The 11,284-nt window shown below is 44.4% G+C and overlaps 1 pseudogene; it reads right to left on the bottom strand.

Moving 5' to 3' along the window:
- Positions 1 to 460: 460 nt before the first annotated feature.
- On the bottom strand, positions 461 to 591 carry LOC120912514 (annotated as a pseudogene).
- Positions 592 to 11,284: the final 10,693 nt, after the last annotated feature.

The raw sequence follows: 11,284 nt of genomic DNA, 5'->3' as shown, positions 1-11,284 counted from the left end.
CCTAGCCAAAAGGCCCTGCCCTAGAGGCAGGTGTGAAAAGTGTGTTGTGGAGATCAGTGACCTGAAGGTGCCACACGATGAGTGCCCCTCAAACACTCGTGCAATGTATGGCACCCCTGGACTGCCACTCCAGGGGCACAATCTCCACGGGCTTTTCAACGGTCCCTAGCCCCCGGTCCGGACCGGCAGCGCCCTTCCCAGCCAGGAAGGTGGGAGAAGAGGTCGGGGAGAACCCACCTAAGCAGGCTCTACCCACAACCCCTATCTCTCCCACCTAATCACATTCTGGAAGTACTACCCGCTCCTTCCCGGTTAAAGGAGAAGCAAGGGTTCCCTCCAGAACAACTGACTGGGGCAGATACCACCAAATCCAGGCCAACGGCCAGGGACCCGGCCTCTTGGCTTCGACCTCATGCCTCTCTGTCCCGATCAGAAGGCTTCCACCTCCACGCCAACAGGCTTAGCGTCCGCCGACTGCCATCCCTTTCCCCCTGCCACAGGGTACCGGGGACAGTCAGCTTAGCACCACCTATTGGCAACTGATAAGAACAGATACTACACTTGATCTTAGCCAAAAGGCAGAGAAGCGATTGAGAATCATACTAGCCTAGCTAATTTACAGCGGCGTAGCCTAAACAGGCTAAGCTACGCCACCCTAAAGTTAAACCAATGTACCTGAATCTACCTATATGAGCGTTAGGGTGAGAGCAATAATTCTAGCACCAGATATCCAATGTAACTCCAAACCTGTAAAAGCTTTTAAAGCATTGCCTATGGAGATTTTTAGGTACTGTATTTCGGAGCTGTTCTACGAGCGTGTGCAGTTTTAAAGCATGGCATGTTAGATATCTGGTTACTGTTACCCGGCGTAACATATTAATTTATATTTTACAAAACAAAAATGGGTATAATATTGTGTTTGTGGGCACTAAAATTCATATAAAGTTTACAAAAAGCTGCGCAAATACTATGTGACATAAAACATCTCTAAACCCACTGTTTTACTCTTTCGGGCCTCTGCTTAAAAAATATATAATATTTGGGGTTTCTACATTTTAAGGGCAGAGGAGAGATCTAGGGTCTAATAGACTCCAGATGTCTCGATAAATAGGACATGTCACTACCCATGCAAGGGATGTTGTTCGTCCCCTGTGATAGCAATAAAAGTATTAAAAACAAAAATTAAAGAGACTGTGTAAATAATAAATAATAAAATACAATTTAAAGTACCCCCCCTTGTGCTTGCGCGCAAAGGCAAATTTATACGTAAGTAAATGGTGTTTACACAACACCTGTGAGGTATCACCTTGAACATCAGAGTGAGAGCAATAATTCTAGCACTAGATCCCCTGTGTAACTCCAAACTGGTAACCTGTAAAAGCCTTTAAAGCGTCGCCTATGAAGATTTATAGGTACGGTAGTTTGGAGCTGTTACACAGGCGTACGCAGTTTTAAAGCATGACATGTTAGATATCTGGTTTCTCAGTGTAACATATTCTTTTATATTTTACAAACAAATGGGTATTATATTGTGTTTATGTGCACTGAAATAAAAAAAAAATTGTATTTTTTCCCCCAAAAAAACTGTGCTTAACCATGTCAGCCCCCGGACCATTTGGTTGCCAAATGACCAGGCCACTTTTTGAGATTCTGCACTGCGTCGCTTTAACTGACAATTGCGCGGTCGTGCGATGTGGCTCTCAAACAAACGTCCTTTTTTTCCCCCACAAATAGAGCTTTCTTTTGTGGTATTTGATCGCCTCTGCGGTTTTTATTTTTGCGCTATAAACAAAAATAGAGCAACAATTTTGAAAAAAAATCAATATTTTTTACTTTTTGTTATAATAAATATCCTCCAAAAATATATAAAAAACGAATGTTGTCCTTAGTTTAGGCTGATAAGTATTCTTCTACATATTTTTGGTAAAAAAAAATCGCAATAAGCGTTTATTGATTGGTTTTCACAAAAGTTATAGCGTCTACAAAATAGCTGATAGTTTTATGGCATTTTTATTAATATTTTTTTTTTTACTAGTATTGTCGGCGATCAGCGATTTTTATCGTGACTGCGACATTATGGCGGACACGTTTGATGCTATTTTGGGACCATTCACATTTATACAGCGGTCAGTGCTTTAAAAATGCACTGATTACTGTAAAAATGTGACTGGCAGTGAGGGGATTAACCACTAGGGGGCTAGGAAGGTGTTAAAGGGTCACTAAAGGAAAAAAAAAATTTGCCTAAAATTAATGTCTGCAAGGTAGACAGACAGAATAGTGTAATGATTCTGTTAAAAAACGAGTAAATACCTATTAAATTCCTTCATCTATCTCACCTCCGGCATTCTAGTTTCTGTTCTCTCATTCACTTCCTGGTTTGCATCGCTCATTCATGTAAGAACTACATTTCCCAGTATGAATTGCGGCACGCCCAGTAATTCACACCTCCTTGAAGTCTCTAATGCCGCGTACACACCATCACTTTATGTGATGGAAAAAAACAACATTTTCTGTGAATTAAAAAACGACGTTTTTGAAACTTCAATTTTCAAAAACGACGTTGCCTACACACCATAGTTTTTTTCACAATGCTCTAGCAAAGCGCGGTTACGTTCACCACTTTTTTTTGAAGCTCGCTTCATAACTAGCTTCTGGGCATGCGCGGGTGTAAAAACGTTGTTTTAAACGTCGTTTTTTGCTACACACAGTCAATTTCTGTGAAACAAAAAACTACGTTTTGAAAAACGACACATAAAATTGAAGCATGCTTCAATTTTTTTTGTCGTTTTTCACAAGACATAAAACAACGTTTTCCCCCACACACAGTCATTTAAATTGACGTTTTTAAAAATGACGTTTTTTTTTCATCACATAAAGTGATGGTGTGTACGCAGCATAACACGTAGAGAGCGTCCTGCCGCACAGATGTAGTTCCCAGGAGGGGGCGAGCACGTCACTGACCACCGCAGTAAAGCCTCCCGTCACGGTGGTCAGTAACAATCAGACAAGCAGGAAGTGAACAGAACAGAGAAGAAATAGAGCAACTTCTGAGCAAAAACGAACAATGAGGAAGTGAAAAGAAGAATGTCTGCATGTAAAGGATGCTTATTATGAAAACATTTTTTTTTCTTTACAACCCCTTTAAGTGTGTCCTAGGGAGTGATTCTAACTGTTAGGGGGCTGGGCTACGAGTGACACATCACTGATCGCTGTTTCCGATGAGAGGGAGCATACGATCAGTGACAGTGTCACTAGGCAGAACGGGGAGATGCTTGTTTACACTTGCCTCTCCCCGTTCTGCAGCTCTGTGACCCCGATTGCGGGACCCCAGCGGACATCGAGTCCGGGGGTCCCGCGGGCACGGTCACGGAGCTCGCGGCAGGGGTGAGCTTGCGCTCGCATGGCGGGAGATTCAAAGTGACGTATATATACGTCACTTTGCCCAGCTGTGCCATTCTGCCGACGTAAATAGTCGTGAGCCAGTCGTTAACTGGTTAAAAAAGCTGTGCAAATACTATGTGACGTAAAAAAAAACGCAAAACCCACCATTTTATTCTCTAGAGCTCCACGTCCTGTCTGGGAGAGAGGAGACTGATCTGTGTCCCTTGTACATAGGGACACAGCATCGGTCACCTCCCCCAGTCAGTCCCCTCCCCCCACACAGTTAGAACACACCCAGGGAATACATTTAACCCCTTCCTCACCCCCTAGTGTTAACCCCTTCCCTGCCAGTCACATTTATACAGTAATTAGTGCATTTTTATAGCACTGATCACTGTATAAATGTGGTCCCAAATTTGTGTCAAAAGTGTCCGATATGTCCGTTGCAATATCGCAGGCCTGACAAAAAAAATCGCAGTTCGCCGCCATTACTAATAAAAAATTAAAAAATAAAAAATAAATCATAAATTTATCCCCTATTTTTCTAGGTGCTATAACTTTTGCGCAAACCGATCAAATACGCTTATTGCGATTTTTTTTTAACAAAAATATGTAGAAGAATACGTATCAGCCTAAACCGAGGAAAAAAATATAAAAAAAAAATTGGGATATTATTATAACAAAAAGTAAAAAATATTGTTTTTTTTCCCCAAATTTTCTGTCTTTTTTTGTTTATAGCGCAAAAAATTAAAATCGCAGAGATGATCAAATACCACCAAAAGAAAGCTCTATTTGTGGGAAAAAAATGATGAAAATATAATTTGGGTACAGTGTTGTATGACCGCGCAATTGTCATTCAAAATGCGTCAGTGCTGAAAGCTGAAAATTGGTCTGGGCACGAAGGGGGTTTAAGTGCCCAGTAATGAAGTGGTTAAACAACGTGACAATTTTCAATGATACCCAGTGCAGTGTGTAAATGTCATCTAGTTAGGGTTTTACAGCTACTTTAAACATTTTTGGATAATGAAACAAAAATATCAGCATGGACTGGAGACTGTAAGGAGATGAAAAGTGACAACAGTAATACAGTTGCAGAAAAGCAGTAACTAATCTGATGGGATGTCGGTCCAGCGATGGGCCTATGAATCCTGAGATGAGGACTAAGGCTGACTCTTCTCAGGACAGACATTGCCTGCTTCGCTATATCAAGGAAAGAGTTTATCAGCTAAGTGATTCATCTTTGGGACGGCAGCAGAGGAGAGGTTAGAGGCTGTAATGAGCCCCGGTGGAAGATTTGGGAAGAATGGCCTCAGACGTCTTTGTAGCGCTGGGCTTTTGTCCTGTCCGGACTCCCACCTCCCCTGGAGCTGCTGTGATCACATTAAATGCTTTTTTTCCAGCAGGACATTACGAGTCCTATTATCAAAGCGTTTCTTCATTAAATGTCGGCTCCCTCCCAGCCTGCTGAAATGTATTTAGCCTATGACTCGCCATGTGTAAGATCATTTATGATCTCTTAATCTGAAGAGGGAAATCCTCTTAGTTATTTAGCTAAAGGCTTGCCTGAATAGGCCGCTGGAGGCTCCCATGAAGCCGCCTGTTTATTTTTTCTATAGTTCCCACGCCGAGGGGTCTGATCTCCAGCACTAGATTAGCTCTCTGCCACTAACAAGCTTGTCCTTTCAGGTGGGATCATCGCAGTGCCTTTTCCTATACCGTTCCCCCCGGCCTTTCATGACCAACAAAGAGGAAATCCCATCAGAGATGGCTGCTGTGAGGAGGATTGTGTGCTGTGTGCCCCGTGTCTCTGCGGGAACACAAATTACTCCATGTCTGGACAACCTGCTGCAACAAGTGTCCCGTCTGACAGAAAACAGTGCAGGAGTAAGGCCATGGCCTGTAAAGCTGATAACAGGGGTCACAGGAGCCAGGAGGCCACTGATACCACAGGCCACAGGAGTCAGGCCACTGACAAGCTGATACAAGTTGCCATGCATTGGTAAAATGATACATGAGGCCAAAGGTGCAAGGCCACTGATACCACAGGACACAAGAGCCAGGTCACTGACAAGCTGATACAAGTAGCCATGCATTGGTAAAATGATACATGAGGCCAAAGGTGCAAGGCCACTGATACCACAGGACACAGAAGCCAGGCCACTGACAAACTGATACAAGTTGCCATGCACTGGTAAAATGATACATGAGGTCAAAGGTGCAAGGCCACTGATACCACAGGACACAGAAGCCAGGCCATTGATAAACTGATACAAGTAGTCATGCACTGGTAAAATGATAGCTCCATGAGTCCAAAGGAGCAAGGCCACTGATACCACAGGCCACAGGAGCCAGGCCACTGACAAGCTGATACAAGTTGCCAGCCATGCATTGGTAAATTGATACATGAGGCCAAAGGTGCAAGGCCACTGATACCACAGGCCACAAGAGCTAGGCCACTGACAAGCTGATACAAGTTACAATGCACTGGTAAAATGATACATGAGGCCAAAGGTGCAAGGCCACTGATACCACAGGCCACAGAAGCCAGGCCACTGACCAACTGATACAAGTAGCCATGCATTGGTAAAATGATACCTGAGGCCAAAGGTGCAAGACCACTGATACCACAGGCCACAAGAGCCAGGCCACTGACAAGCTGATACAAGTTGCCATGCACTGGTAAAATGATACATGAGGCCAAAGGTGCAAGGCCACTGATACCACAGGCCACAGAAGCCAGGCCACTGACAAACTGATACAAGTTGCCATGCACTGGTAAAATGATACATGAGGTCAAAGGTGCAAGGCCACTGATACCACAGGCCACAGAAGCCAGGCCACTGACAAACTGATACAAGTTGCCATGCACTGGTAAAATGATACATGAGGTCAAAGGTGCAAGGCCACTGATACCACAGACCACAGGAGCCAGGCCACTGACAAACTGATACAAGGGACCACAAATGCCACTCACTGGTGAATTGATACAAGAGGCAACATGAGCAAGGCCACTGATACCACAGACTGCTACAAGTAGCTATGCACTGGTAAAATGATAAATGTGGGCAAAAGAGCAAGGTCACTGATACCACAGGCTACAGAAGCCAGGCCACTGACAAACTGCCACAAGTAGCCATGCACTGGTAAAATGATAGCTCCATGAGGCTAAAGGAGCAAGGCCACTGACACCACAGGCCACAGGAGCCAGGCCACTGACAAACTGATACAAGGGACCACAAATGCCACTCACTGGTGAATTGATACAAGAGGCAACATGAGCAAGGCCACTGATACCACAGACTGCTCACAAACTGCTACAAGTAGCCATGCACTCGTAAAATGATAAATGAGGGCAAAAGAGCAAGGCCACTGATACCACAGGCTACAGAAGCCAGGCCACTGACAAACTGATACACAAGGCCACAAGTGCCAGGCACTGACACCAGAAGTCCTTATCCCTAATTGCATCCCTAATGCAAACCCACCGTTGCCATGAATGCAGACCCACCGTTGCCATGAATGCAGACCCACCGTTGCCATGAATGCAGACCCACCGTTGCCATGAATGCAGACCCACCACTGCCATGAATGCAGACCCACCGTTGCCATGAATGCAGACCCACCGTTGCCATGAATGCAGACCCACCATTGCCATGAATGCAGACCCACCACTGCCATGAATGCAGACCCACCACTGCCATGAATGCAGATCCACCACTGCCATGAATCCAGACCCTCTGTTGCCTTGAATGCAGACCCACCGTTGCCATGAATGCAGACCCACCGTTGCCATAAATGCAGACCCACCATCACAGGAGCCAAACCACTGACAAGTGAAGTCTGTGATATATAGTATATACACCCACCGGCCACTTTATTAGGCACGCCTGTTCAATTGCTTGGTAACACAAATTTCTAAACAGCCAATCACATGGCAGCAATAAATGCATTTAGGCATCTAGACGTAGTGAAGGCAACTTGTTCAAAGTTTGTTCGAAGTTCAAACTGAGCATCAGAATGGGGAACAGAAACTGCTGATCTACACGGATTTTCACACACAACCATCTCTAGGGTTTACAGAAAATGGTCAGAAAAAGAAAATATCCAGTGAGCGGCAGTTGTGTGGACAAAAAATGAACAGTGAAGTCGCTGTAGATCTGAGGGGAAGATCTTAAATGAGGGGAAGCTGTGCTGATTTTATCATCCAATCATGTGCAAGCTAAAATGCTGCTTTTTATTTTCCTTGCATGTCCCTCTCAGATCTACAGCGACTGCACTTGCAGTGCAAAGTGGATCCGCCTTTCGTAAATAACCCCCATAGTGTTTGGAAAAACTGAGGAAACCTTTATGTGCCTTCTGTATGTGTGAATGCAGGGCCGCCATCAGGGGGGGTACAGGCAGTACACCTGTAAGGGGCCCGGAGGTCCCCAGGGGCCCGGATGGCAACCCCCTTTAAAAAAATATATATATATATATATATATATATATTTATTTTTTTAGGGGTCCAGAGGTTACCAGGGGCCCGGAGGCCTACAGGGCCCCAGGTGGCAACTCCCCTTTTTTTATTTATTTTTTATAAAAAATAAAAAAAAATCTAATATATTTTTATTTTATTTTTTATTAAAGGGCCAATTTTTTTTTTTTTTTTTTTTTTAGAGGTCCAGAGGTCCCCAGGGGCCCGAAGGCCCCCAGGGCCCCGGATGGCAACCCCCCCTTTTTTTTATTTATTTTTTATAAAAAAAAAAAATTCTAATATATTTTTATTTTATTTTTTATTAAAGGGCCAATTTTTTTTTTTTTTTTAGGGGTACAGTGGGGCCCGGAGAAAAACCCCCCTTTTTTTAATAAAAAAGTATATATTTTTTTATTTATTTTATTTATTATTTATTTATTTTTATTAAAGGGCCCAGAGGTTTCTTTTTTTTTTAATTATTATTATTATTATTATTAAAGGGCCCATATATATATTTTTCTTTATTTCTTCTTTTTCTGTAAAGGGCCCCTCCCGCTTCTGAAATCTCGGCAGCACCCCCCCGCTTCTCAATTTCAGGCGGCTTCTCTGCTCCAGGGGGCCCATGCCTGAAGCTGTGTAAGGGGCCCAATAATTCCTGATGGCTGCCCTGTGTGAATGTGACCCATTAGTGGTTCTCAATCCTGTCCTCAAGTACCCCCAACAGGCCATATTTGCAGGTTTTCCTTTATCTTGCACAGGTGCTTTAAATCAGAGTCATTGGCTGGGTATTTTAGAGAGCTATTTTATGTAAGAGAAATTCACAAAACATGGCCTGTTGGGGGTACTTGAGGACAAGGTTTAGAACCACTGGAGTACAGCAGCCATTTTGGCACAGCAGGTGGCGCCAGCTACTTCCCAGCATGTCAGGGTTCCCCCACAAAGCTCCCGAGTGCCGATCTCTTGGTTCCGATGGTCCTCCAGTCTAATCACCGGTAATCCAATCTGCATGGTACACGCCATCTGACATAATGATGCAATTGTGAATGAATTACAGACAGACTGTCATGTCACAACAATGTATCAATGCTGAGTTGTGTTTGGAATTCATCTTTAGGACTCAGACCCCCGAGAAGCCGTCTGAAGCGCAGCCCCTGACATGTTTTGGGGTCCCCTCGGAGTGACTGACACTTCCACTTCCTGGACGTGATGCTCAGACATGGAATAACTAAAGACATTAAACTCCTAATTGGCTGTGATGTGGGCGAGGGACTCCGTTACGGCCGCTGCAAGCCCCCAACCTGCTCCCCTTCTGGATGTTGTGTCTGTTATAACAGGCCGGGGACAAGTACACCAATTACTTCCAATAAAACTAATTAAATATGTAATTAACGAGGGCAGCCAAACCCTTCCAATTAGTGTCATTATATATCGGGGGATTGTCCGGACAAGGTCGGAGGAGGATCGGATTGCAGCACAAACACGTGTCACTAATAATATGGAGGACTTCTCGGGAATATCACTTCTCTTATGTATAGGGAGGAGCAGAAATATCCCCACACACTGCAAAGGATTTGTGGCAGATTTTCCTCTGTTGTCTCACAACTAACATTTATTGGGCAGCTGTGTGACCTACGCAGCAGTGAGAACCAATATCCAATAGAGAACCAGAACAGGGGTTGATTTTCTAAAACTGGAGAGTGCAAAAGCTGGAACAGCTCTGCATAGAAACCAATCAGCTTCCAGGTTTTTTTTTTTTTTTTTTTTTTTACAAAGCGTTAAGCGGTTGTAAACCGCATAAACATTTTTTTTTTTTTTCAAACCTGCAAGGCAATAGGCATAATCAGCTAGTATGCACCGCATACTGGCTGATTACGAAATACTTACCTCGGAACGAGGTGAAGAACACTTACCTGGTCCACGCCGAGCGAGATGTCATCTTGCTCCGGCGTGTCTTCCGGGTATCGCCGCTCCAGCGCTGTGATTGGCTGGAGCGGCGATGACGTAACTCCCGCGGGTGCGCGCGGGAGATTTAAATTCTGCAAGGTCCGGCGGTGCCGGTACTTTCGCCGTGGATTCCCCCCTGCGAATGCGCCGCTGCAATCAGCGGCGCATTGCGAGGGGAATATCTCCTAAACCGTACAGGTTTAGGAGATATTCTTTATACCTACAGGTAAGCCTTATTATAGGCCTTGTTATAGGCTTACCTGTAGGTAAAAGTGAAAAAAGTGGGTTTACAACCACTTTAATTGAAGAAGCTGAGGTTAGAAGCTGATTGGCTACCATGCAGAGCTGCACCAGATTTTGTACTCTGCAGTTTTAGTAAATCAACCCCACTGTCTAGAGCACTGGTTCTCAACCTGTCTAGTGCCGTGACCCCTTGAAAAAAATTCCCAAGTTGTGGGGACCCCTAACGGTAAAATTATTTTCCTATCATGGGTTGTTGGCACCCAAGGTAAGACAAGTAATTTGCACCCCTAACCCACGGACATCTAGCGATCCCTGAGTCCCTTCCACTCGTACAGTATTAGAACCCCTTATAGTACATTTTAGGATGTACCCCTCTCTCTCTTTGTTCTCCTTTCTTTCCCTTTTATCTCTCTCTTTTCTAATTTCTTGTTTGTTATCCCCATCCCTCTCTAGACGTCTTTCTTGTTATTTCTCCTTTTTCTTTGTTCCTCCCCCTCTTTTCCTCTCCCTTCCATGTATTCTCTATTTTTATTCCTTCTCTTACTCCCTGGTGGGGAGTATGAAATCAGTGGCAGTGCTGGCGGGGAATTGGGATTCAGTGGCACTGCTGGTGGGGGTTGGGATGAGTGGCAGTGCTGGTGGGGAGTTGGGGTCAGCCAACTTAGGTGCTCTTGATCAAGGTCATCTGCTGATTTCTGAACTGTAGTGGGGACTTTTAAAGGCAACTTTAATCACAGGTAGTGTTACTCAGTGTGTCTCCAACTTTGTGGTTTCTCGTAGCAGTGACACCTATGCTGAAATCAGCAGATAGGGTCTCCTCCAGCCCCTCCCACTTCACATTCCTCACCTGTCGGCCGACCTCTAGTCCCTGCCTCCCAGCTATGCCGTGAACTGAATGGGCGGCTGTGAAAAGGCTGAGTGGGCGGCCACAGGCTTCAGGAACAGCCCAGGTTTTGGAGACCCCTGGCAAATCCTCATTTGACCCCCAAGGGGGTCCCGACCCCCAGGTTGAGAACCACTGGTCTAGAGCCATCAAATCAAGAACAGAGGAATGTTTATTACAAAAGAGTGACATTTAGAGCTGTCATTTCCCTAAAACTTTCTGGAAAGTTAAAAACATTTTGCCGAATTTCAGGGAAATTAAAACTTTTACTTTCACTTATCTGTAGGAAAAACTTTCTGTTAATGATTTGATGGTTTGAGATTATTAAATAATCAGCATATGAAAAGTGTACGGCTCAAAATCACCACTAACCCAGAATA

The sequence above is a fragment of the Rana temporaria genome, chromosome 8, assembly GCF_905171775.1.
Source record: "Rana temporaria chromosome 8, aRanTem1.1, whole genome shotgun sequence".
Lineage (NCBI taxonomy): Eukaryota > Metazoa > Chordata > Amphibia > Anura > Ranidae > Rana > Rana temporaria.
The sequence above is the reverse complement of the archived record's forward strand: the minus strand, read 5'-3'. Positions and strand labels throughout refer to the sequence as shown.